Genomic DNA, 27,267 nt, shown 5'->3' on the forward strand with positions numbered 1-27,267 from the left:
CCTCATTTCTCAAATATATAGAGGTATAAGTCATATTTATTATAATACAAATCATTTCTCCATTGATAAATCGTCAAAGGATATGAACAGGCAATTTTCAGAAGAAGAAATCAAAGCTATCTATAATTATCTTAAAAAATGCTCTAGGGGGTGGAGCCAAGATGACGGAGTGAGAGCAACGACTCACCTAAGCTCTTAGACAAACTCCTTCGGATACCTCTAAAAAGAGAATCTGACCAAATTTTGGAGGTGCAGAATCCAATAGGAGAGAGAATATGGCAGATTCACAGACCAGGACAGACAGGAAGGTCGACAGGAAGGAGCTGTTCTGCGGGGGTGAGCCCAAAACACACATCACAGTTCGTCCTGCTGTGGTGTGGCTGAGCAGGAAAGCCCCAGGGTGGCCTCAGGCAGCAGCAGCATGGCTGAACGGCGGAGTGGCAGCCCAGGAAGGGAGACCAGCAGAGCCAAGTGAGTTACACACAGCAATGACCACAGCGTGCGAGAGTTTTTTCTGGTAGATTTAGAACTTCATTGCAATGCAAGGACTTAAAAAAATTCCCAATGGTCTTTTAAGGCAAAATGCCTTCCACATCCAGAGAAAGAACTATGGAATTCCATTGCAGAATGTAGCAGGTCATTTTCTTTTGTATTATGTTTTGGTCTGTTATATGATTTCTCCCATTCATTTTAATTCTTCTATACAGCACGACTATGGTGAAAATGTATTTAATAAGAATGTATGTGTAAAACCTATATAAAATTACATGCCGTCTTAGGGAGGGAGGGGGAAGGGAGGGGAGAGGGAGGGGAATAAAAATCTAAGTTATATGGTTGTGATTGTAGAAGACTGAAAATAAATAAAATTAGCAAATTTCTCAAAATGCTCTAAATCACTATGGGTGAGAGAAATACAAATTAAAACAACTCTGAGATAACACCTCACACCAACCAGATTTGCTAATATGACAAAAAGAAAAATGACTCACGTTGGAGGGGACGTAGTAAAATCAAAACACTAAAGTACTGCTGATAGAGTTATGAACTGAATCAACCATTCTGGAGAGCAATTTGGAACTATGCCCAAGGCTATAAAATCTTTGACCCAGCAAAACCACTACTAAGTCTATATCCCAAAGAGTTTTTTAAAAAAGGAAAAGGAACTATACTCGCACAAATATTTATAGCATCTCTTTTAGTGGTAGCAAAGAATTGGAAATTAAGGAGATGCCCATCAATTAGAGAATGTCTGAACAAAGTTGTGGTATATGATTATGTTGGAAAACTTTGTGTAGAAATGACAAGCAGAATGCTTTCAGAATAGCTTGGAAAGACTTACATGAATTGATACAAATTGAAGTGAGCAGAACCAGAACATTGTACATAGTAACAGCAATACTGCATGCCGATCAGCTGTGAATGGCTTAGCTATCCTCAGCAATACAATGATCCAAGACAATTCTGAAGGACTTATGATGCAAAATGCTGTACACCTCCAGAGGAAAAACTGATGGAATCTGAAAGGAGATAGAAGCATACTATTTAAACTTTATTTTTCTTGCTTTTTTTCTTTTTGGTCTGTGTTTTCTTTCACAACGTGACTAATATAAAAATACGCTTTGCATGATTTCACATGTATAACCTATATCAAGTGTCTTGCCTTATCAATGAGGGGAGAGGTGAGGGAGAAAATTTGGAACTCAAAATTTTTAAAAAATGAACGTAAAAATTGTTTTTACATGTAATTGGAAAAAAACTATTAAGCGAAATGAAGGGCCATAGTTGGAGAGGGATGGAGAATATGGCATGGCGACAGAAAGATTGAATTTGGAGGTAGAGGAATCAGAGTTATTATTTTTTGTTATCACTAGGCTTGGGCATGTAGGCAAATATTCACCTATAGGTCTGATTTCATACTAATAAAGTGTCAAACTTTTGATATTTATTTAATAAATTTTCTTCAAAACTGAGATCAGCAATATTCTTTTATTTACTTCCACCAAATTTTGCTGTTGTGAGTGAGCAACATCATTATCTCACCTAATTAATTGGTACATTTTAAAATGAAACCAACTGAATTGTGTCTCCACTGCTATGAAGGCTTATCATGTATCAGATATATAATGGAGAATTTAATAGGTAATTTTCATGCTGATAGTTTAGTCTGAATTCCTATTTAAACTGAAGGAATTTATTACTCACTTCCTTTCATAAATTCAGGACTTGCTAGAATAGAGAATTTACTTTAAAACTAGTGCCTGGGGACCTTGCAAGTGACCTCGTATCACTCTCAAAATCTCTTTTGAGAACTTTGAAATTGCTTGTGTGACATGAGAGACACTGGCAAAGGACCATTCAGCAGAAGGCACTGTGCTCTATGAACAAAGCAGAATTGAAATGCAAATGAAAAGCAGGATGCACAAATTTAGAGAATCCACCCCAAATGTTCACATGAACTATTTGTGTCCGACCTGTGGTAGAGCATTCCAAGCTCATATTGGTTTGATCAGGCACAGTCAGACACACTTGACTCTAACATAGTGATGTCATTTTGCTCCTCTTTGAGAATGAAGGACAACAACCAACCAACCAACTAAATGTCCATGCTGTTAAGGGAACCCTCTCCCAGTTACGAAGTTCAGGACTGAGCAGATACAGAAATAGAGGCAATATTTTTACAGAGCCATAAAGACAGTTTCAACTCTGTCTCTAATTTTCTCCCAAACTGTGGAGAAGGCATGACTATGGGAAAGGGAGAACGATGGTTTTGATTGACATTGCTTAATATTTCAGAGATGCTGTTTGTACAATAGAGTATACAAGTGGTGTATTCATTGACATTTGATTACCTACTAATTGTATAATTAACTCTTTATTTCACCCCAGGTGAATTGGCTCATTGGGCTGACATTCCATTAGTTTGACTCCTGACTTGAGATTCACAATGTGGAAGCTAAATCCTGTTCTTGATTAAGGGGGTAGATACTGGGTGAAGTTCAATTACAAATCTTGGATCTGTCCATCAGGTATTCCTGGGGGCTAAGTCAGTCACTCAGAAAGTCATGAATTTCATGGCAGAGGTGACTAGTCTCACCAGCGTATCCTGGTTTGGTCATAGAGCCCCCTGAAGGGCTCAGGCCAGGGTTGACCCAGAAGTAATATCATCATCATAGTAAGGTCACAAATCAGGTAAAATAAGACATCCATCTGGAGGAAGAGCAAGTGGCAGATGATGGCAAATGGGATGTTCTTATCAGTAGTCAGGTGTAGTCTCTTACATGTAAGGAGACAGAAGCAGAAAAAGAGATGCACAATGGGTTCTTGGCTCTTGCTACCTCAACCTGATTCCTCATCTTTACCTGATGTTCCAGTTCAGTGACTTCTTGTCCCACTAATCAGAACATCTCCTCACCATCTTTCATTATCTTCAGGGTGTTATCTATGCCCGAGCCAATGTGTACTTGGGAGTGCACCTCTCACTCCCTGCATCTTTCCATGATACTAGTCTACTCCCCTCTGAGAGTATAAGACTAAGCAGAGGGTCTGATGTCTTAAAGAGGTGCCTATTCCCTATGGATTCTCTTGGTTGCTCCACTGATATCTCAAAATATAAAAAAGAACACATATTTCCCCCTCCCCAATTCTCCTTTCTTTCAAATTTCTCTGTTACTATTGAGGGTCTCAGTGTCCTTCCAGTAACCCAGGCTTGCTGCCTCCATGCCCCTATTCAAATGCCCCCCACAGTCTAATGTGTTACCACATCCTGTTGATTCTACCTTCACATCTCTTGTGCATGTCCTTTTCTATCCATGCCCAGCTGCCACACTGGTGCAGGCACTTGTCACCTCAAACTTGGAGTGTTGCAGTGATCATTTGGTTGCTTTGTCAGGTAGTTACCCCATCCAACCCATCCTCCTCTCAGCTCCCTAAGAATTTTCCTAAAGCTCAGTTCTGGACATGTCACCCCTCCACTCAGTACACTCTAGTGGCTCCCTATCACTTCCAGAAGAAAATAGAAAAATCTTCCATTTTCCATTAAGCTCGTCACAACCTCTTTGTATCTTTCCAGTGACCTTGAACCTTCCTACCCTCCGTATACCCATGTGCCAATTTCATGACTTTTCAGTGGATGTTCTCCGTAGCTAGAATGTTCTTCTTCCTCATCTCCGCCTCCTGGCTTCCCTCAAGACTCTGCTCATACCTCACCTTCGTTCCACTTCTCCTTTTACCCTCCACTGTTAGTGTCTTCCTCCATGATCCCCTCCTCTCTGTGATCCCCTTTCCTCTGTGATTCCCTTTCATTTTCATACAATGTCTATATTTTTTATGGATATAGCTAGCAATTTGCCTGCTGTTTTCTCCACTCTAATGTGAGGACCTGAGGGTGGGAACTCTCTTTTTCCATTTTCTTTGTATCCTTAGGGCTTAGCACAGTGACTGACACTCGGCAAGTTTTTAATGATAAGTGCCTGTTGACTGACTATCTGATCAAGGGCAAACACTGAAACCTTTTCATCCTCAGCCTTATCTTCTGTAAAATGTGGTTAACAACATCACCTGCTTGTCAGGATCAAATTAGATAAAATTTACAAAGTACTTTGAATCGTCAAGAGAGCTATAAAAATGCTAGCTGTTTTGATTATTGATAATAATCATAAAACAGGTGTAACAGTATTTCTAACACCTCCTTTATAGGGTCATTGAGGATGGTCCAGTCTTTTTCTCCAAGATGGTTTCCGGGTTTTCTCATCACTGTTACATTTAACCTTCCTGCCTTCTTCTCTTCAAGGACAGGGCGATGTTAATTGACTTTTCCTCACAATTTCACTTGTGTCACTAGCATTATGGCCTCACTCAACCCCAGCCCTTCTCCCTGGTAACCTTGGACTTAAACTCCGGTCCTCAGTGACTAAGAGAAAAAAAAGTTATTAAATTCTTACTATGGGCTAAGCACTGTGCTAAGTGCTTCACCTACAAATAGAAAAGAAAGAGAATTCCAGCTCTCAAGGAGCTCACAATTTAATAGGTGGAAACCAGAAACCCAAGAAGTGTTAGTAGCAGCATGGAGGATGGCAAGGCCCAGAGGTCCTTGGAGTATATCAACAAAGCAGATAGCAAGCTACTTTGTTTATCAACATTTCCAATGATATACCCCTAATGGTTCTGACCCACTAACTCCACTCCATTCCAATTAATAAACTAGTATGAAGCATTTCCTGTACGTGAAGCACTGGGGATATAAATATCCCACACCCTAAACACCTCCTCAGAGAACTTACTGGTCTACCACAGATATACTCCATGCGCACATACCAGATAAGACAAACTCATTTCAGAGACACACAACACTAAGAACTTGGGGGAGATGACCACCTCTTTTCCAGCTAGAAGAGCATCTTCATTGCCCTCACTAGCTCCTCAGGTTAGGGATGGATGACCTGGGAGGCAGTCTTGGGGTTTTAATCCTCAACTCTCTGCCACACCCTGTCTGTATTAATCTGGACAAGTCACTGAAACTTCCAGTGCTCTAGGTAACTCTCTAAGAGTATAAAGTTGCTGAGAAGCTGTCAATCACATTTGAGAGAGGAATTTTCCTCCTCTAGGAGTTTCCTGCTTCAATCACACATCCACACCTTATCCCTATTGTTATCCTAATGAGCACTGTGCTCTTAGCTGCCTAGACTCACTGAGGTGCTCCAGGACCCTGGGTGATGCTCATCATGGAGATTTGCAGCATCCTGGGGCCTGTGATTATCCCTAGGCCTTTCCTGAAATTCCATTTCCCAACTCTTATGCTCCCCAGCTGCCCCTATCCCCAGTTTCCTACAACAGAGGCCCAGGCAGGTACAAACAGACAGGTCTGCCAGTTGTCACTGTCCCTCATGGGCCCTTTCTGAGTGTTCATGCAGAAATTAGGCTCAGACCAACCTGCAGGCCCTGATAGGTTCTGCTTTCTAAGGGCCCTCCTTAATGTTCTATATTCTCCACTTTGGGGCAGTTAGGTGGAACAGAGGATATAGGTCTGGGCCTGGAGTAAGGAATACCCATCTCCCTGATTTCAAATCCAGCCTTAGACAGTTACTAGCTCTGTGATCCTGGGCAAGTCATTTAATCCAGTTTGTCTCAGTTTTTCATGTATAAATTGATCCAGAGAAGGAAAGGGTAAGTCAATCCAGGGTCTCTGCCAAAAAAATCCCCAAATGGGGTCACAAAGGTTCCACAACTTAGATTGGACTGAACAACAAATATTCTCCGATTAAGCTCAGCTCTAATATTTTAATTCTAATGCACTTTCCATTTATGACAGTCTCTGTTCTATAGTCCCTATCAGTTCTGAAATCCTTTGCACTGGTTTTCTTTCTCTAAATTTTATGTTCCTGGCTTCAATAGTTAGGATCATATTTGACTCACTTTGGGCTTTGCCATCCTCACTGCTGCTGCTAATACCTCTTGGGTTTCTGGTTTTCACCTATTAGATTGTGAGCTCCTTAACAGCTGGAATTCTCTTTCTTTTCTATTTGTAGAATATTTGATTTGGCGGGATTTCTTTCCATATTCTCACTAGCAGTATAGAATTGGAGATAGTTGCTATTTAAATGTTTAATCGAATTCATTTATAAATCCATCTACAGGTATACCTTGGAGATATTGTGTGTTTGGTTCCAAACCACCAAAATAAAGTGAATCACATAATTTTTTTTGGTTTCTCCGGGAATATAAAAGTTATGTTTACATGTACTAATGTCTATTAAGCATTCAATAAGCATTACATCTAAAAACAATGTATATACCTTAGTTTAAAAATACCTTGTTGCTGAAAGATGTGAACCATCATCTCAGCTTTCAGTGAGTTATAATCTTTGCTGATAGAGGTTCTTGACTCAGTGTTGATGGCTGTTGACTCATCAGGATAGTCATTGCTAAAAGTTGTAGTGGCTGTGCTAATTTCTTAAAATTAAACAACAATGGAGTTTGCCACATCAATTGACTCTTTGTTTCGATTTCTCTGTATCATGTGATGCAGTTTGATAACATTTTACCCATAGTAGAACTTTTGAGAGTGAAGTCAATCCTCATGTTCCGCTGCTGCTTTAGCAACTAAGTTTATGTAATATTCTTCAATATTGTTGTGTCTCAGGAAATAGGGAGACTCAAGGACAGAGAGAGAGACTGAATAAGTCAGAATATATACAACATTTATCAATAGTTTATTGTCTAACATGGGTACGATTTGTGGCACCTCACAATAGTAACATCAAAGAGCACTGATCACAGATCACCATAACAGATATAATAATAATGAAAAATGTTTGAAATATTGGGAGAATTATTCAAATATGACACAGAAATATGATATGAGCACCAATGTTTGAAAAATGACACCAGAAGACCTGATCAATGCAAGGTTGCCAAAAACCTTTACTTTGGTTAAACTTTGGTTAAAAAAAGGCAATATCTACCAAGTGTGTGTGTTCATCCTTCGTTGCCAAGGAAGACCATGCCATCAGAGAAATGATGACATGGCTTGCTTTTGACTTTGTTTTTGAGTGAGGGAGGGCTGTGCAGGTCACCAGCCTCACTTCTCCTCCACAGCCGTCTCAATCCAATGACCAGATATTCATCAGGATGACTTGGAGATGATCGAAGAGGAGGCAATTGTGTTTAAGTGAAATACCAAGTGAAATAAAGCTAAACGTAATATAATGAGGTGTGCCGTGTCCTTGGGATGTTTTTCCCCCTGCATTTGGAGGTTCATTTATTTATACCATATCTTTGACTATGATTTGACTATTTTAATATTTTCATCTAATGTTTTACATAAATTTTTGTGAATATTTTTCCATGTATGAGATTTGTTGGCATATACCTGCACAAAATTGTTCCTAATCGTTTCCTCCATTTCATCCTCTTTCATTTTGATTCTGGTATGTGATTTTCCTTTTCAAAACATAATCAAGTCAATCAATAAATTCAGCCATTTCACTAGGTTTTCTTTTTTTAAGCAGCCCCCCAGTTTCATCTTTGCAGTTGTGACTCTATGCCGATTATCAGGATTTCTCGTTTTTTACAGCTGTTTCTTTGCCAAGACCATTTTGGAGCCCCCTGCCACGTCTATTCTTGCTCTTTGCTCCCCATCTTTTACTGATGAAGGTGTTTACAAAGACAAAGGGTTCCCTACTTAACATGAAATCAGTGTTGTGGACTCCCGAGCCTCTCCCTCCTCCCTCCCTCTGAGAGCCCCGGGCCCCCCTTTTCTCATCCCGAACTAGAATCCCGGGACAGATTGGGGCTTGGCCCCACCCACCTCTGGCGCTGAGCTCCGCCTCCGAATCTTAATTCAAGACGCCCCTCCCCCCTTCCCACACTGCACTGGGGTCACCAAGTTCTGTTTCTGGGGCTTTTTTTTTTTTTGTCACTGGGCCTGTCTTCCGCTCCTCCTCACCCAGGCCCATCTCCAGGTGGAGAGAAGCCAGGGTCTCTCCCCTGGCTGATTGACCCAAGACTGTGCCCTGAGGGTTGAGAGCCCTTCTCTGGCTCATCCAAGGGTCACAAAGCCAGCTCTCCTCCCCACCTGAAGCCACAGGGCCCTCCTTGTTCAGCATCCTGGGGTTAGCCCCGACCTCTCCATTGTTACAGTTTGTGTCCCATTGGCTGAGGTAAGCTCCGCCTCTGATGTGACATCAGACCAGGGTTGGTGGAATCCCTGCCCTGCCAAGTAGGGGCTGGGTCAGTTGAGGGGGGCGTGGTAGGGCTGCTGCTGGAAGTCCTCCACCCCACCCTCCCCGCCGTATCCCTTTATTCCTGGGCACCTCAGACCCTTCCCCCCCCCCATTCCCTAGGTCGGCCTCGCTGAGCAGGCCTGGGTTTGGGTGGTGCGAGAACCCACCGAGAGACTTTGTGGGGTCCCCCTCCCCTTCCACATTCTCCAGTGTCCAGGGCAGAGTCCAGAAGATAGGGCCTAGTGTTTCTTTTTTTTCCCTCTGGTCTTCGAGGGGAGGGGAGTAAGAGCAGATTAGAGAGAGGATCCCCCTCCCCACTCACCTCTTTTGTTTCCTGCCCTGTCATGGTGCTTTTATTTATGTCCCCGGCTCCAAAAACTCCCCATGCCCACCTCTGCATCTCTGTCCCCCTCTTATCCTCCTTATTTCCCTTCTCCCACCCCCATGTCCCTGGGGCCTCCGACCCTCTAAACCCCCTGAGAAAAAGAAAACCTATGTTTAAACAAGGAGGTGTCCTCCCCTTCCCACCCTGGCTGTGTCTGAAAACGACCTGTCTTGTTCCTATCTTGTGTCCTCCTTGTGTCACAAGGTGGGGGGAGGACAGGTCATTCATGGTCCCTGCAGGGATCAGGTCTGAAGTCTGTCCTCAGGGCGAAAGCCCTCCCCCTTGTAGGAAATTCCTATTTCTCCTATGTTGTCCCCTCTCTCAGGGATCTGGGTGCAGAAAATGTGTGTATGTGTGGGACCAGGTCTGCACCTGCCCCATCTTAGACCCCTGAAAAAGGACGAGGGACAGTTCCCACCTAGGACTTGTAGCCTATTTAATTGACTCTCGCAGACTGCTTTAAAAAAATAAAACTTTTAGGAAATTCAATTTAAAAGTCTATAACCACAACAATAACAGAACCCTCACAATAAGTACTCAGGGTCCAGAAAGACAAAGTCTTCTATTGACTAAGTCCAGATGTGCATTTCTTTCTGAATTTTAATCTATAACTTCTATTCCAAGAGTCATGGGTGATATCTTCAGTCCTTTCAACTCAGGATTTAACATTGCATTCATTAGAATTCCAATAGCTTTCAAAATCTTTTTTTTCTCTTTAATGTTGTGTCCTGCTCACTTCACTCTTCACATCATAGTTTATGGCAAAATAATATTCCATGATACCCTTTTGCTGCAGTTTGTTTACAGGATCCTTATTAGGTCACCACTTCCTAAATTTCTAATTTGGGGCTACTATGCAAAGAACTGCTATAAATAATTTGTATATATGATGGTTCCTTTTTTTTCTAATATTTATTAAAGCTGGATCAGCCTCAGGAAGCTAGAATAGGCTACAACCTGAGGACTGTATTCTGTACAAAAGCATCTTACTACTGAGGACACCAGATTTTTACTTTTGACTGCACAGAATGAGCAATATTTATTAAGCTGTTAACAGATAAGTTTCATTGTGACTCAATTACCTCAGTAACTTAAAGACATTGGGTTTTTTTTAGCTTTATGTTTTATGTTTTTAAGAGTCATTGCATCTAACAGACAATGAAAACCAGCCAAAAGTTTCTGCAATGGATACAATTAAAAAAAAAGCAAAACAAAACAGAATCCATTTACATCTAACCAGTGACCTTGTAGAGATAAAGCAATAAATGAAAATTATGCTTTCAAGTGGCCACAAAGGTAAGATATTTACACAAATGAAATACAAAATTCATTAAAAAGAGAAGACACATACAAAAGTCATTTAGTCGATCAAATATATCAGGGCTTTCACAGAATGCCACACTGAGAGAATACTTGGGTGAAATCATGTCAGCACAAACTGAGGTCCACAGCTAGAGTGACAAACCTAATAAGGCAAAGACACTAGCACAGAAACCTAATTAATTGGGAAGAATTCAGATTGCCCCTGGAATATTCCTTTATAGCAGTTTACATCTATTTGATTGGTCAATGTAATGATGTCCCCTTCTTTAAATCCAAGTTCTCCTTCACTTTCAGGAACAAAGTCAAAGAAAACATAACAGCGTGGATGATTCAGGAGAAGCAAAGGACCTGAATCTTCAGGAGAATGAAATGAAATTTGATTGTACTCATTGTGAGCATTAAAAGTCTTGAATGCAGTCTTTGGCTTGTGATTATAATTAGAGAAAGTAGTTAATATATGTATTCAGTGCTGTAACTTCCTATGTAGCTCCTGCAAAAATGTTTGTGGTAGTCTATCATGGCTTCTATAAATACTGCCAATTGGCTAACTTGCTCTATATAATTTAATAACAAATTAAGCATGTTTTTTTTAAATAACTCCTTTGACTCTTCAAATTTTTTTTATTGCTTTTCATAATTCTTCACCTGATATCCTAGGAATTTGTCTCTTTCTATAATCATAGTCCAGCGACTGCCTTCCAGCTTTTTCAAATTATGCCCAACATCTTTTAGATCTTTCTCTTGTAATAACTATAGTGGATCAATAAAGTTTTGTTTCATATTGATATCAAGAGAGTCTTTCACTTCAGCCATCAACTTCATTGATTCACCAATACCCAACAATACTTGACCAATAATTGAATCTTCTCCAAGCTCTGTCCCATATCCCAGCGTAGACTCTCCTAATAACCTTTCAGGATGTGGGTATCCTGAAGTTCACATCTGCCCTGTGATCTTGGACGTAATATTCTGCATGCCTAGCTTCATTCTGTATGGTGGATTTGGCTGAAGATACTCGGTACATTTTGTGAGAAGCACTACATCTTCTTTACTGATTACTTCTATTTTCCTTTGTATTTCTAGGAATTCTTCATCTAGTTTCGTTCTTTCTACTTGACTGATTTTTTCACTATAGGAAGTGTTGAGTAGATAGAAGACAGAAGAGTTCTTTTTAGTAAAATGAATCACACTCCTGACTAGCTTTGTGGAACTGCTTTTTCAGTCCGGACACAGACATTGTGGACCATGCAGGGGCCACATACCATCCTGACTCTCCTGGAGAGGAGGCGGAGCACTGGAGGACAAGGTACCAGGGAGGGGGATGATGCGGTCCCAGGAGTGGAGCAGATGCCCAGGCCAGAGGCCCTGCTGCTCTCTGCCTGACCCCCTGCCTGTCACTCTATGCAGTCGACCTAGTATTGGTATTGTTGGTTCAAAATATGTTCACATTTTAGTGTTTTGGGGACATAACTGTAACTTTCCAGAGTTGCAAGAACAATTCACAACTCTAATAATGATGCATTACAATGTCTGTTTTCCTACAGTTCCTCCAGCCTTTTTTGTTTTCCAAATTCTGATAGGTAAGAGGTGGAACCTCAAAGTTCTTTTAAATTGGAATTTCTTTAGTTACTGATAATTCGGAGCATTTTGTTATATGGTTTTTGACAAGTTTTATTTCTTCCTTTGAAAATTCCTGTTTGCTGTGGAAAAATAGGCACACTAATGCATTGTTGATGAAATTGTGAACTGATCCAACCATTCTGTAGAACCATTTGGAACATTGTACATTGTAACAGAAATATTGTACAATGATCCACTGTGAGTGACTTAGCTATTCTTAGCAATACAGTGATCCAAGACAATTCTGAAGGACTCATGATGAAAAATACCACCTGCCTCCAGAACAAAAAGGTCTGATGAAATCCAAATGAAGACTGAAGCATACTTTTGGGTTGGGTTTGTTTGGGGGATTTTTTGGTCTGTGTTTTCTTTCACAGCATAAGTAATATGGAAACATGTTTTGCATGACAGCTTGTATAATCTATAGCTAATTGCCTTCTCAAGATGGAGGAGGGGAGGGAGAGAATTTGGAACTCAAAAAAATTTTGAAAATTAATCTCAATTTTTAAAATTTAATTGAGAAAAATAAATTTTAAATGGTTTTTGATCATTCATTTTTTGGGGTAAGGCTCTTACCATTATTAATTTGAATCAATCAATGAGTACACATTTATTAAGTAACTAATATGTGCAAGGCATTGTGCTGAACCCTGAGAATATAAAGAAAGGTGAAGAACAGTCTTTGCTGTTCATGAGCTCAGAGGTTAATCAGGGAGATTACATGAAAATAACTATATACAAATAAGATATATACAGGATAAATTTGGGAAAAAAATATCAGAGAGAAGGCAGCAGTATTAAGATGGATTGGGAAAGACATCCTGTACAAGGTGGAATCTTAGCTAGATCTTGAAGCCGGAGGGACCAGGAGGTGGAAATAAAGGGGAAGAACATTGTAGGCATGGGGGACACTAGGAAAACTGCCTGGAGTCAACAGATGGAGTGTCTTTTATAGAATACCTATATGGGGTGAGGAAATGTAAGGTGTAAGAAGACTGAAAGGTAGGAAGGAGGCCAAGTTATGAGGGGCTTTGGGGACCAAACCCAAAGTTTCCAATAAACACAGAAGAGGGTAACAAGGAGAAAAGAATTATTACTTGTGTATTTGCTTTTGAAGTTGGGAGCATTGCAGTTAATTGAGTAGGGAAGTACATGGTCAAAGCTGTGTCTTAAGAAAATCAGCTTGAAGGGGCAGTTTGGAAGGTGAGTAAAACACCAACCCTGGAGTCAGGAGGACCTGAGTTCAAATCTGGCCTCAGACACTTGACACACTTACTAGCTGTATGACCTTGGGCAGGTCACTTTAATCCCAATTGTCTTGCCTTCCCCCCTCCAAAAAAAGTTTAAAAAAATCAGTTTGACAGCTGAATGGAGGATGGATTAGAATGGGGAGAGATACGTGGCGGGGAGGTCCACCAGCAGACTAACTACAGTAGTCTAGGTGTAAGGTTATAAGGACCTCACCAGGTGGGTAAAAGTGTTAGAGGAGAGAAGGGAGTTTATACAAGAGATGTTACAACGGCAGACATGACAAGAGTTGGCAACTGGATATGGAAGACAGGGGCAGGGTGTATGTATGAGAGAGAATGAGGAATCAAGAATGACACCTAGTTTGCAAAGTCAGTTGGCTGGTTGGATGGTGGTACCCTGGAGAATAATAGACAAGTTTCAAAAAGTGTTGTGTTTGAGGGAGAAGAGAATGAGTTCTTAAGTTTAAGATTCTGTAGATCATCCATTTTGAGATATTCTGTAGATAGTTGGAGATTACAGGATGGAGTTCTGGAGAGAAATTAGAGCTAGATAAGTAGATATGAGAATCATCAGCATAGAGATAAAAATTGAATACATGGGAGCTGATGAGTTCACCAAGTGAAGTAGCATAGATGAAGAAGAGATGGAAAGAGGACGTAAGGCAGCCTTGGGGGACCCTACTCTTGAAAAGTGTCATCTGGATGAAATGTCATAAGCAAAGAAAACAGAGGAGTGGTCAGATAGGAAGGAGGAAGACCAAAAACCTAGAGAGAAGAAAATAACAAAGAGAATAGAATGATCAACAGTGTCAAAGGTCAACAGAGGTCAAGGAGAATGAGGACTGAGAAAAGGCCAATAAATTTGGCAATTAAGATTAACTTTAGAGGGAGATGTTTCAGTTGAATGAAAGAATGTAGGAAGCCAGAATTCAAAGAGTTAAGAGAGTGAGAAGAAAAGAAGTGGAGGCACCTACTGCAGATTACTTTTTTCAAGAAGTTTAGCCATAAAAGGCAAGAGAGATATGAATTGATAGCTACCAGGGATGGATGGATCAAATGAGGTTTTTTGAGGGTAGGCAGTCACTAGGCAAGGAGAATGAAGATTAGTGAATATGGGGATAATAAAAGGGACAGTCTGACGGATAATAGAATTAGATGGGATCCCTTATGTATGCAGAGGGATTTACCATGGTGAGGAGAAGAGCTTCTTTATTATGTGAAACTGGAGTGAAGGAGGTGATAGTGGCAGAAGACATGTGGGTGATGTGAGATGAGAAAGAGGAGAGAAAAGGGAGCTCTCAGACAATAGCTTCAGTGTTTTTAGTAAACTCTGAGGCAAGGTTCTCAGCTGACAAAGTACATTAAGGGGAACTGTGGGAGGTTTGAGGAGAGATGAAAAAGTTTCTAATAGTTTTTGTGGTGAATGAGATCTTGAGTTAATTAGGGAGGTATAAAACGGATTGCCTTGCTGCAGGGAGAGCCTAGGTAAGGTTATGTAACATAAAATTGTAGAGCACTCAGTCATCATCATTTCTTGATTTTCTCCAACTTTACTCAGCAGCATGTATGTAGGAACAAAGGCAATGAATTGTGGGAATGATCCAAAGCTGAAGCTTGGCCAGGAAAGTTCATAAAAAGGATAAGGGTGCAAGAGACTCAAGAGAAGAGGACAGTTTAGTGTTCAATTAGTTCACCAAGGGGTCAAAAGAGAGAAGGGAGGAGGAGTGATGGTCTGGGAAAGAGCCGAGGGGTTGAAGGATTGGGGATTGTGATGGGTTTGGGGCTGCAAGGTAGAGGGAAGGGTAGAATGACAATAGATTCTGATCACATCAGGGAAGTTCATAGCTCTTGAACATGGTAGTGTGTTATTTGTGATGGCAAGATCAAGGGTATGACCCTCTTTGTATGTGACTGAGGTAGGGAAGTAGGTCATGTAAAATGAGTAAACTGAAGAAATCTGTGAGGTTAGGGTATTTAAGGAACTATCAACCTATATGTATGGGTGAGAGTTGAAAAGGAAAGACTATGAGTGAGGCACTGAACTCATTATGGGAAGCAGAGGAGTGTCCTGGAGGTCTGTAGACAATAACTACCAGATTTTTCATTGAATGGTAAATATGGATTGATTGACCTCAGAGGAGAAGCTATTGAGTGACAGTGGTAGAAGGGGAATCTGGAAATAACAGTGGAAAGCAAGGAGTATTCCAACTCCCACTTTAACTAGTGAGAAGGTTAAATGAAAGCCAGTGTTTGAAAGGGAGACCAGGGAGGCTGTGTCATCAAGAGAGAGCCAGATACATCTCAGAGTGGGAAAAGGAAAGATTTAAGGTGAAAACAAGTTTGTTACCTATGGAGCTGGCATTCCAGAAGGCAAAGTGGAAGGGGTGGGAAGCTTTAGAGTGGGACACTGAGGGATTGTATTGAGGGATGAGTGGTGGGTGGAAAAGGAAAAGAACTGAGTTTGAGTGATGGGGGGAATGCTTCAGAACCAGTGAGATGGAGAGGACACGACCAGGGTTAAGGCTGTTAATCACTGAGGAACGATATCAGGTAGTTTTTATTATCCAGAGAGGTATGACCTCAGGGTGGAAATCCCTCAGGACCTTAGACAGTTCAGGACAAAGGGAAAAATTCTGTGAGTGGACAGAATGGTGTTATTCTCCTCCTGAGTCAAAAAGACCAAGCTAGAGATTTAATGGAATCACTTTTCTCCTCTTTCCTGGGAAGTAGGAATCTGGTACCCAATGGAATGTTGTTTGCCCCTTACCTTAAAGGCAGGTGCCTGGTGTCAGATGGAAGGACATATCTCTTTTTCCCTGTGGATGCTGGAGATGAGGAATCAACTTTGTATCAAGGATATGATAAATTTATCAGAAAAACTTACAGCAAAGATTTTTTTCTCACTTGCCTGTTTCTTTTATCATTTTTTATCTGAATTAGGTTAGTTTGTGCAAGGACATTTTTGATTTTATATAATTAAAATTGTCCATCTTATCTTTTTGGTATCCACTCTGTCCATTATGTAGTCATGAACTGTTCTCTAGTCTGTAGACTTGAAAGGTCATTTCTTCCTTGATCCTCTATTTTGTTATCCCATATCCAATTTCTGCCAAATATGCTTTCCAATTTTCTCAGAAGTTTTTATCAAACAGTCATTTCCTTGTAACTAAGGTCTTTGAGTTTATTGAACACTATACTCCTCTGTTTAGTTGCTTCTGTGTGTAGTGCACCTCATCTGTTCCACTTATTGATCTATTTTTTAACAAGTACCATTGTTTGAATAATCTCTGCTTTTGTAGTATAGTTTGAGGTCTGTTACTGATAGAACTCCATTTATTTGCCAGTTTTTTTCATTGTTAACCTTCTGATTCTTGACTTTTTATTCTTCAATATGAATTTGAAAATTATTTTTCTAGTTCTATAAAATAATGCTTTCATAATTTGGGATGACATTTAATAAGTCAATTAATTTAGGTAGTATTATTTTTATATTGGCTCAACCTATTAATGAACAAGTAATATTTCTCCAATTAGTTGTCTGTCTTTATTTCTGTAAAGAGTGTAGGATTCATGTAGTTCCCGGAATATTTTAGTAGATACATTCCCACATCTTTTATAACTTCTGTAACTATTTTGAATGGAATTTCTCTTTCTAGCTCTTCCTGATTGGTTCATTTACTGAAATACTGATAGTGGGAATTTATTTTATATGCTGAAACTTTGCTGAATTATTTCATTTAATTTTTGGCTGACTCTTTAGGATTTTCTAAGTAAATTTTCTTATCATCTGCAAAGAACTATAATTTTATTTCTTTTTTACACTTATTCCATCATTTTCTCTTTCTTGTCTTATTGCTAGCATTTCTAGGACTATATTAAATAGTAGTGATTATAATAGGTATCTTTGCTTTGCTGTTTCTCTAATCTTATTGGAAATGCTTTTAACCTTTCTCTATTCCATGTAATGTCTACTCTTGATTTTAGATAAATCATATTTAATATGTTCAGAAAATTTCCATTTATTGATAGCCATGCTTAAGTCAAGTATGAAGCTGCTATCACTGACTGAAGATGATGCTGAGCACCAAAGGCAGACAAGACTTTGTGGTGAAAGTCCCAAGCTTCCATGGTCTTGCTCAACCAATGAAGTCCAGTGATTCATGGAGACTGCTACTGTCCCTTGAAGACTCAAGCAAGAGCTCAGTTGCTGTTCCTGAAACTCTACACTGTCAGAGAAGTGGTCAACCAGCCTTTGCTTGAAAATTTCCAGGCAGAGGGAGGGAACCCCCCCACCTCCCTGGGTGGCTTATTCTGCTTTTGGAGAGTTCAAAGGGTTAATAAGATAAGTTTCTTGACTTTGAGTCTAAATCTGTCTCTCTGAAGTTTCCCTCACACCTCCATCCCACTTGCTTCAAGATTTTTCCTCTGGGATTAAATAAAACACAGTCAACTAGCTCTTATTAAACACGTATTGTGTGCCAGGCACTGTGTTACATAAATGGTAGGCCAAAGACCATCCCTGTTTTAAAGGAGCTCACATTCTAAAGGGAGAGAAAACCAGCAAACAACTATATACAAAACAGATCTATACAGGATAAACTGGAAGCAGTCTACAGAGGAAAAGTACTAGCATGAAGGGGGACTGGGAAGGGCTTCCAAGGAAGGGAGGAGATGGAAAAAGAAAGCTGCAGTATGATTTAGTGGAAATAATGATGGCCCTAGACTTGGGGTATGAAGAAACATGAATTCAAATTCCACCTCTGCCACTTACCAGCTGTTTGACCATGGTTGGTCAGCTAGCCTGTCTGAACCTCAGTTTCCTCATCCATAAAATAGCAATAGTAATATCTCCTCAGAAAGTGAGAGTATCAAATGAAATAATGAACATTGTGTATTGTACAGTCTCTGCAGGTACTCTCCAGGACCCCACTCATACTGGCCTGTGAAGTCCCCAGAGTCATTGCTGCATCTCCCCTCAGGGTTTTAGAGGCATCCCTGGAGGACTGGGGAAAGGGATATTCATGTCTCATTAGGCCCCAGCATTATACTTCTCCCATGATCATCAGTTGATATCAGTTAGTCCACCTGATTTAATCACCTTTCAGAAAGAGGTATTTACAGCAGTAATGTAGTTGCTATACGACAACCTGCTTCTCTCTCCAATTCTATGACACAGCCTTCCATTAGTACATACAGAGTTCTGGGGAAGTGATCTAAACACTTAACAAATACATGTAATTAAAGGGTAACATTAAACTACTGAAAATCTGTGCAACCCCCAGGATGTCCCCCTGAGTTATGATGTATCTCTCCTGCTGGGCTACTTGAATCTACTCTTCCTCATGGTGCCTGATCTGTCCTCCACACTTCCACCAGCTAGTGACACTGCTAAGATGTCAAATAAAAATTCCAAATTCCAAACACTCTGCCCCTGTGGCATTCACAAGGCCCTCTTCTGCTCAAGGGGAGGGAGGAGAGGAGATTGAGGTCCATGTTCTCATCACCCATGTTCCACCTCCCAAGAGATTCCTTTTCCAAGGCTTAACTGCAGGCTTCTACCATCCAATAACCAGAGGCTCCAGTAAGTCCCACATCCCTTAGGCACTGACTTCTGGTCACACTTAGCTGAACTGTCAGAGAGGAGCAGGCCTTGTTCTCACCTAGTTCACACCCCTGATGGATTCAAATGAGGTGTGATCTCCCTTAATAAAGGCAAAGTAAAGGCTAAGAGGGGTGAGGAGGTTGATGGGTAGATTGACTCAGTCCACCCACACCCATTTAATACTGTCCATGGGGTTTTCTTGGCAAAGATAGTGGAGTGGTTTACCATTTCCTTCTCCAGTGGATCATCTTTTTTTAGAAATTTCCACTATGACCTGTCCATCTTGGGTAACCATGCACAACATCGCTCATAGTTTCATTGAGCTACACAAGTCCCTCCACCACAAGGCAGTAATAAAATGATAAAAGAGGGAGGTTGTGCTTAAGATTCTACATGTTTAGCTTCAGCAATATGTGAACCAAGAATTACCAGAAGAGCAGGCTGGTTTTCAAAGAATCAGAGGAATTAGAGATCAAATTGCCTACATTAGCTGGATTATGGAGAAAGCAAGGGAGTTGCAAAAAAAAAATCTCCTTCTGCTTCATTGACTATACTAAAGCCTTTGACTGTGTGGATCACAACAAGTCTTCAAAGAGATGGAAATACCAGATCATATGACTTTTCTCCTGAGGAATTTGTATGCTGCTAAGAAGCAACAGTTAGAATGATACATGGGACAATTGATTGGTATAAGATTGGGAAAGGAGTATTATAAAGCTGTTTATGGTCACCTTATTTATTTAACTTATATGCAGAGTACATCATACAAAATGCTGGACTGGATGAATCAAAAGCCAGAATTAAGATTGCCAGGAGAAATATCAACAATCTCAGATATGCAAATGATACTATTCTGATAGCAGAAAGTGAAGAGGAATTATTATTTCTCACACTTTACTCCCCACTGAATACTCTTAGGTCCAGTAATAGTTGCTTCCTGCCTGTACTACAAGCAAGACACTCCATTTGTCTGCTTCATGGCCTTCCCCTGTGTCTGGAGCTGGCTCCTTCCTCGTTTCAAATGCTGACCTCCCTGACCTCCTTTAAGACGAAAGTATAAAAGTTAGCTTGAAGCTTAACATCAAATAACGAAGATCTTGGCAACTGGTCCTATTGCCTTCTGCCAAACAGAAGGAGAAGAAATGGAAATGGTGTTCGATTTTATATTCTTAAGCTCAACAATCACTGCAGACAGTGACTGCAGCCATTAAATTAAAAGATGCTTGCTCCTTGGAAGGAAAGTTGTGGCAAATCTAGACAGTATACTAAAAAGCATAGATATCACCTTGCTGACAAAGTTCCATACAAGTGAAAGCTAGGGTTTTTTTTTTTCCAGTGGCAATGTATGGCTATGAGAGTTGGACTATAAAGAAAGCTGAGCCTGCAGAATCAACACTTTCAAGTTGTGGTTCAAGAAAAGACTTTTGTGAGTCCCTTAGACAACAAGGAGGTCAAATTAGTCAATACTTAAAAAAAATTAATTCAGGTTATTCACTGGAAGATTAAATACTGAAGCTGAAGCTTAAATACTTTGGATACATAAGGAGAAGATGGGGCTCATTGGAAAAAACCCTGATGTTGGGGAAGATTGAAGGCAAAGGGAAAAGGGAATGGCAGAGGATGAGATGGATAGATGGTGTCATGGAAACAATGAAAATCAACTTGGGCAGACTTTGGGAGATTGTGGAGGATAAAATGGCCTGCTATGCTGTGATGTATGGGGTCATGAAGAGTCAGACATGACTGAACAACAAAAATTCCCACACTTTGACACATAAGATACTTTGCAAGCCTTGAAAATCTCAATGATATTACATGTTACTTGAAAGCTTTCAGGATTGTCAAACCCTTTCCTCACGGCAATACTGGAATAGGGAGTTCATGCAAGTGCCAGGAGCCTGATTTACACCTGAGAAGACTGGGGCCCAGAGAGATGAGATGACCTGTTCAAACACTCTGCCACCCCCACACCCCCACCCCTGCTCCTTAGAGATGAGGTCACACATCTGAAAGAGACACATGAAACTGTCCAAGGCAGAAGGCTTCTTCTTTGGCTGATAAGCAGCTGGCAAGGCTAGCATTGGGGTGTCTGGTTGGGGGTGGGACAAGCAGCCACATGGCCTCTTCTGGGACTAGCTAGATAAGGTGGTCTCATTCACCTGTCAGGACATCTCAGCATCAGAGAGGGAATTCCAAGCCTGAGTGAACCAAGTCCCCCAGAGCATGCTCTCTGCAAGTCAGAAAACAATGCTGAGTGAGATAAGGGGTGGAATGAATCATTCCCTACTAGCTGTGTGACCCTCTGATCCCCCAAGGCAGGCCCATTCCCCTCCCTGGGCCTCAGTACCTTCATCTGGGAAGTGGAGATAATCTTACTTGCACTGCCTACCTCTTGGTCTTGTGAGGACCAAATAAGGCCTTTGAACTGTGCTTTATAGTCCCTAAAGAGCATGTAGTAGTCTTCACTCCTTCAAGTTCAGAGACTCTGGAAAATTCAGAGTTCATTCATGTCTTTGGGCCAGAGATAGGCTTATTGACACCTGGCTAAGAGGTGATCAGGGAGGTCACCACTGATGAGGGCTGGAAGGGGATGTGAGATGCCCACAAAGGTCAGGGTACCAGGGGCAGATCACTTGGACAAGAATTCATGGACTCAAGCATTGTTGAGGTCAAGGTAAAAATTTATTATGAAGAGAAGAATGCTTTCAAAAGCAGAATTAGCCAAATGGAAAAGGAGATTCAAAAGCTCACTGAAGAAAATAGATCTTTCAAAACTGGAATGGCACAGATGGACGCTAAGGACTTTATGAGAAAGACAGATATCACAGAACATAGCGTGAAGATTCGAAAAAATGGAAGATAATGTGAAATATCTTATTGGAAAAACAACTGACCTGGAAAATAGAATCAGGAGAGACAATGCAAAAATTCTGGGACTACCTGAAAACCATGATCAAAAGAAGAGCCTAGACATCATCTTCCATGAAATTATCAAGGAAAACTGCCCTGAGATTCTAGAACCAGAAGGCAAAATAAATATTCAAGGAATCCGCAGAACACCGCATGAAAGAGATCCAAAAAGAGAAACTCCTAGGAGCATTGTGGCCAAATTCCAGAATTCCCAGGTGAAAGAGAAAATATTGCAAGTAGCTAGAAAGAAACAATTCAAGTATTGTGGAAATACAATCAGGATAACACAAGATCTAGCACCCTCTACATTAAGGGATCGAAGGGAATGGAATAGGATATTCCAGAAGTCAAAGGAACTAGGACTAAAACCAAGAATCACCTACCCAGCAAAACTGAGTATAATACTTCAGGGGAAAAATTGGTCTTTCAATGAAATAGAGGATTTTCAAGCATTCTTAATGAAAAGACCAGAGCTGAAAAGAAAATTTGACTTTCTAACACAAGAATGAAGAGAACCATGAAAAGGTGAACAGCAAAGAGAAGTCATAAGGGACTTACTAAAGTTGAACTGTTTACATTCCTACATGAAAAGACAATATTTGTAACTCTTGAAACAGTTCAGTATCTGGGTACTGGGTGGGAGTACACACACACACACATGCACACATGCACACATACATAGAGACAGAGTGCACAGAGTGAATTGAAGAGGATGGGATCATATCTTTAAAAAAATGAAATCAAGCAGTGAGAGAGAAATATTGGGAGGAGAAAGGGAGAAGTTGAATGGGGCAAATTATCTCTCATAAAAGAGGCAAGCAAAAGACTTATTAGTGGAGGGATAAAGAGGGGAGGCAAGAGAAAAACATGAGATCTACTCTCATCACATTCCACCAAAGGAAAGAATAAAATGCACACTCATTTTGATAGGAAAACCTATCTCATAATACAGGAGAGTGGGGGACAGGGGTACAAGCAAGGTGGGGGGGAGGATAGAGGGGAGGGCATGGGGAGGAGAATGCAATACAAGGTCGACACTCATGGGGAGGGAAAGGATCATAAGAGAATAGAAGTAATGGGGGACAGGATAGGATGGAGGGAAATATAGTTAGTCCTATACAATACAACTAGTATGGAAATCATTTGCAAAACTACACAGATTTGGCCTATATTGAATTGCTTGTCTTCCAAGGGGAAGGGGTGGAGAGGGAGGGAGCTAAAGAAGTTGGAAATCAAAGTGTTAGGATCAAATGTAATTTTCTTACCACTGGGAAATAAGAAATACAGGTTAAGGGGTCAAGAAAGCTATCTGGCCCTACAGGACAAAAGAGAAGACAGAGACAAGGGCAGAGAGGGAGGATAGAGGGGAGAGCAGATTGGTCACAGGGGCAATTAGAATGCTTGGGTTTGGGGGGAGGAGGGGATAAAAGGGGAGAAAATTTGTAACCCAAAATTTTGTGAAAATAAATGTTAAAAGTTAAATAAAAAAAAAAAGGTAAAAATTTATTGCGCTTTTCAGCAGGTAAGAGTTCTTAGGGAACCTGCAACCTTACAGAGGTAAAAGTAAAGTTTATATAGGATATTCCATAGTAAGGCATGTGCCAAATATGTTAACTAGGTGTTTTACAATGGGATGAGGCAGTGGTTAAGGAGTAGTCAGTTCTTAAAGGAACATGCACTTTTGCTGTCTACTGAGCAAGTATTTTACCCAAAATTCATCTGGAAATAGCTCAAGGTGGGGGCTACCTGGGAGTGTGGTTTTAGGCCTGAAACATCACTAAGTCAACTAGCAGTCAGGGCTGGTTCAGAAATACCAGGTTGCTCTCATCAATGTCTTGTTAGAAAAGATAAATGTAGGGGAGTATACGTATGTTTAAGTCTAGGATCCATATGATTGGTCAGTGAGTAGTAAATGTCATTATGACCCAGTACACAGCCTGTTCAGCCAGTACACACCTGGTTCAAACTAATAAGTTCTATACGTACAGTTAACTACTGTGTGTTCATCCTTTGTTGCCAAAGAAGACCATGCCATCAGAGAAATAATGACATGACTTGCACCTGAGTTTGTTTTGACTGAGGGAGGGCTGTGCAGGTCACCAGCCTCACTTCTCCTACAGAGCCATCTGAATCCAGTAACCAGATATTCATCAGGATGACTGGAGATGACCCAGGATGAGGCAATTGGGATTAAGTGACTTGCCCAAGGTCACAGAGCTAATGAGTGTCAAGTGTATGAGATCGAGATTTGAACTCAGGTCCTCCTGACTCCTGCACTGGTGCTCTATCCACTGCACCACCTAGCTGCCTATAGCAGGAAGGGAGATAACGGTTGTTGCTGGGGCAGGCTGTGTCCTTGGGCTGGGGAGAAACTGCCTGGGATAGTGTTTTGAGGCTAGGGAGAAATGTGATTTTTAAAGAGAAATGCGATTTTAGAATTGGGGCCCAAGCACATGCACACGAACACCCCATCAAACAGAGTGCCTGGGATGATGGATAGCATGATCATTCCCTTCCCTGGTGCATGTCTTGTAGCAGAAGCTGCTGGCTTTATGTCTTCTTATGCATACTGTTCTGCAATTGGCATCTATATTTTCCTTTCTATGTATGTGTCTGTCTCTATCTTTGTGTCTGTCTGTCTCTTTGTCTCTCTGTGTGTCTCTAACTCTGCCTCTGTTTCTATCCCTCTCCCTTTCTATTTTTGTCTGTCTCAATGTAAATATCTGTTTGCATGTGTATGTGTGTATGTGTGGGTATCTCTTTGATATTTTTAGTCCATGGTGATTTAGATGTCCTCCCAGCTGGCAGTCCAGGACAAAGCTGGGAAGAAGTCCTCCCCTCCCCCTGGCCTAAGGATCATAGTGGAGGCCTGATAAGGAGGTAGCTTGAATGGCAGTAACTCAGGATTCCAGGTATCCTTGGCAACAACCAGTCACATAGCAACCAGTGATTGGAACCAGCTGATGCTGCCTTCTTGAACACCAAATTTTGCCTCTAGTGAGATTTACTCCAATGAAGGTAGGATGACTAACACTATCTGGATTTCCCCTGGAAAAGGTGTTAGCCCACTTTCCCACTCCCTGTTGTTTGAACAAGCCAGGGACTAGCATCCTGGGGCCCATCCTGGTTGGACTTTTTGGCAGATGGGGCTTGAATGCCTGTTTATCCTTTTATATTTACATTGATTCAATGATTCACCTCTTCAGTAATTTACAGTGAATAAGCCAAACTAGCTAGCAGCAGTCAATCATACAATGGTAGGGTACTTACCTTCATTGGGCTTGTAAAGTTCATTTATGCTACCTGATCAAGGAAACATTCATTTTTATTTTTTTATTAATGACTAAAATAAAAGGGAGGGCCTCACTCCAGTATTAGTTAGACTGAAATTGCACCACATACTTGCCACAGATCAGATTGTAGCCAGAGAGTTTGGTATTAATTAACCTTGAAGAATCAAAAATCATAGAGAATTATAGCAATAGACTTTAGTCTGAAATACATTCCTAATGAGGCTGCTCACTCCACTAAGACAAACTGCTCCCTCAATGGGAAGATCTCTAGTACAGACTGTGTGAGCTTAGGCAAATACCCTTCCAGCAATGATATTCATTCTTCTGAAGACTCTCCTAGCTTTGTCTGTATGTATGCTGAAGGCCTTTCCTGTGTGGCCAGTTTATAATTACAGGTCCCTCTGTATAATCCCCTCACAATAATTAGCTCATGAGACTCAGGTCAATATAATGCCCCTTTATTCCACGTGGTTCCCCCCTTCTGCACCTTTAAGGAGTTTATTTTAGGTGAAACATTATGAGTTGGGAAAATTCTTAACATTTGTTTGTATCTTTCATTCAACCGTTCCATCCCTGCTACCTTCCCCATTATTGTAAAGAGCAACACCATCCTCCATTCAGTCACTAAAGTGATTTCCCTAAACTGCAGGTCAGATTATGTCAGCCTTGTTATAATTTCAGTTATAACATATCTTCTTAGCAACTTATCAACATATAATATCCTCTTGCCTTTAGGATCAAATATAAAATGCTGTGTTTCACATTCAAAATCTTTCATAACCTAGCACCCCTCTTTCCAATTTTCTCACACTTTACTCCCCACTGAATACGCTTAGGTCCAGTAATAGTTGCCTTCTGCCTGTACTACAGGCAAGACATTCCATTTCTCTGCTTCATGGCTTTCCTCTGTGTCTGGAGCCGGCTCTGTCCTCTGTTCCAAATGCTGACCTCCTTTACATACCAACTAAAATTCCACCTTCTACAAAAAGCTTTTCCCAATCCCTCTTAATTCTAGTGCCTTCACTCTGTTAATTATTTCTGATTTATCTTGTACATGTATGTTTGCATGTTTTCTCCTGTAAGCACCTTAAGAGCATTTTGTCTCTTTTTCTATCCCCAACACTTAGCACAGTGCCTGATAACACAGTAGTGGATCAACGTGTGTTAATTGATTGATTCCAGTGGTGTTAAGAAGCCATTGGGATTTATTGACTGAGGAGGGTGATCTGGTCAGACTTGTGCCTTAGGGTATTCAATGTGATAGCTAAATAGAAGAAAGACTGGAGTGGAGAGAGGCTTGAGGCAGGGAGACCATCCAGCAGGCTTTTTCAGAAGTCCAGGTGGTGGGTTGTAAAAGGTGGTAAAGTGTTCACCAGGGTTGTGTGGCAGTGTTAGAGAAGAAAATATACCAGAAATGTTGGGAAGGTAGAGATGACAGCTGTTAGGAATGAATTGGATATGGGGAATGAGAGAGAATGAGGAGTCCAGGATGATCCCAGGTTGTGAGCCTGGAGGACTGGGAGGAGGATGGTTAGGAAGAAGAGAGTACTTGTAAAGTAAGTGTGTTCTCTTTGACTTATGAACTTGATAATCTTCAACAAAGTCAAACATTCAAACAGAGGAAAGAGAAAAAAGGAATCCCATTACTGAAAATCATGCTGACTCAGTGACCTGTTGTTCCCAGACCTGCTTGTCAATCAGGTGGGAGAGGTGTCACCCATTTTGCAGCTTTGTATAATCTTCTATTCATCAAATAGTAAGTCCAAATAGTAAGCTCCCTACTTGTTCATACCTGGAAATTATCTTGTATTATCTTGCCTTGGAAAGAAAATGGCCCATCCCCTTTTACTGACATGGACCTATCTGAATTGCCTTTACCTCATTAAAACTGGCAACATATTGAAAATCTTGCTGATCTCCAACGATCAGCATGTCAAAGTCTTGCTATTTTGACATACTTTTAATAAACTCCTTTTGCTTATTACAAGATATTACTAAGCAAATTGCCCTGAAGTTCTAGAACAAGAAGGCAAAGAAGAAATAGAAAAAAATCCACCTATCACCACCTGAAAGAGACCTCAGGAGCAAAATTTACAGAAATATCAGACAAGTTTCAAATCTTTCATGTTAAGGAGAAAATATTTCAAACAACAGGAAAAAAAAA

The 27,267-nt window shown here is 40.7% G+C and overlaps 1 long non-coding RNA gene and 1 pseudogene across 1 annotated transcript; one reads left to right on the forward strand and one right to left on the reverse strand.

The window, feature by feature from the left end:
- The first annotated feature begins 8,399 nt into the window (after nt 1–8,399).
- On the forward strand, nt 8,400–11,213 carry LOC140515368 (uncharacterized). The gene is made up of 2 exons (XR_011970990.1): nt 8,400–8,657; nt 10,723–11,213. It is a non-coding gene; the product is annotated as an uncharacterized lncRNA (long non-coding RNA).
- On the reverse strand, nt 10,456–11,665 carry LOC140515367 (endophilin-A3-like; annotated as a pseudogene).
- Between the last annotated feature and the right edge of the window lie 15,602 nt (nt 11,666–27,267).

This window comes from Notamacropus eugenii, chromosome X (genome assembly GCF_028372415.1).
Source record: "Notamacropus eugenii isolate mMacEug1 chromosome X, mMacEug1.pri_v2, whole genome shotgun sequence".
Taxonomy (NCBI): domain Eukaryota; kingdom Metazoa; phylum Chordata; class Mammalia; order Diprotodontia; family Macropodidae; genus Notamacropus; species Notamacropus eugenii.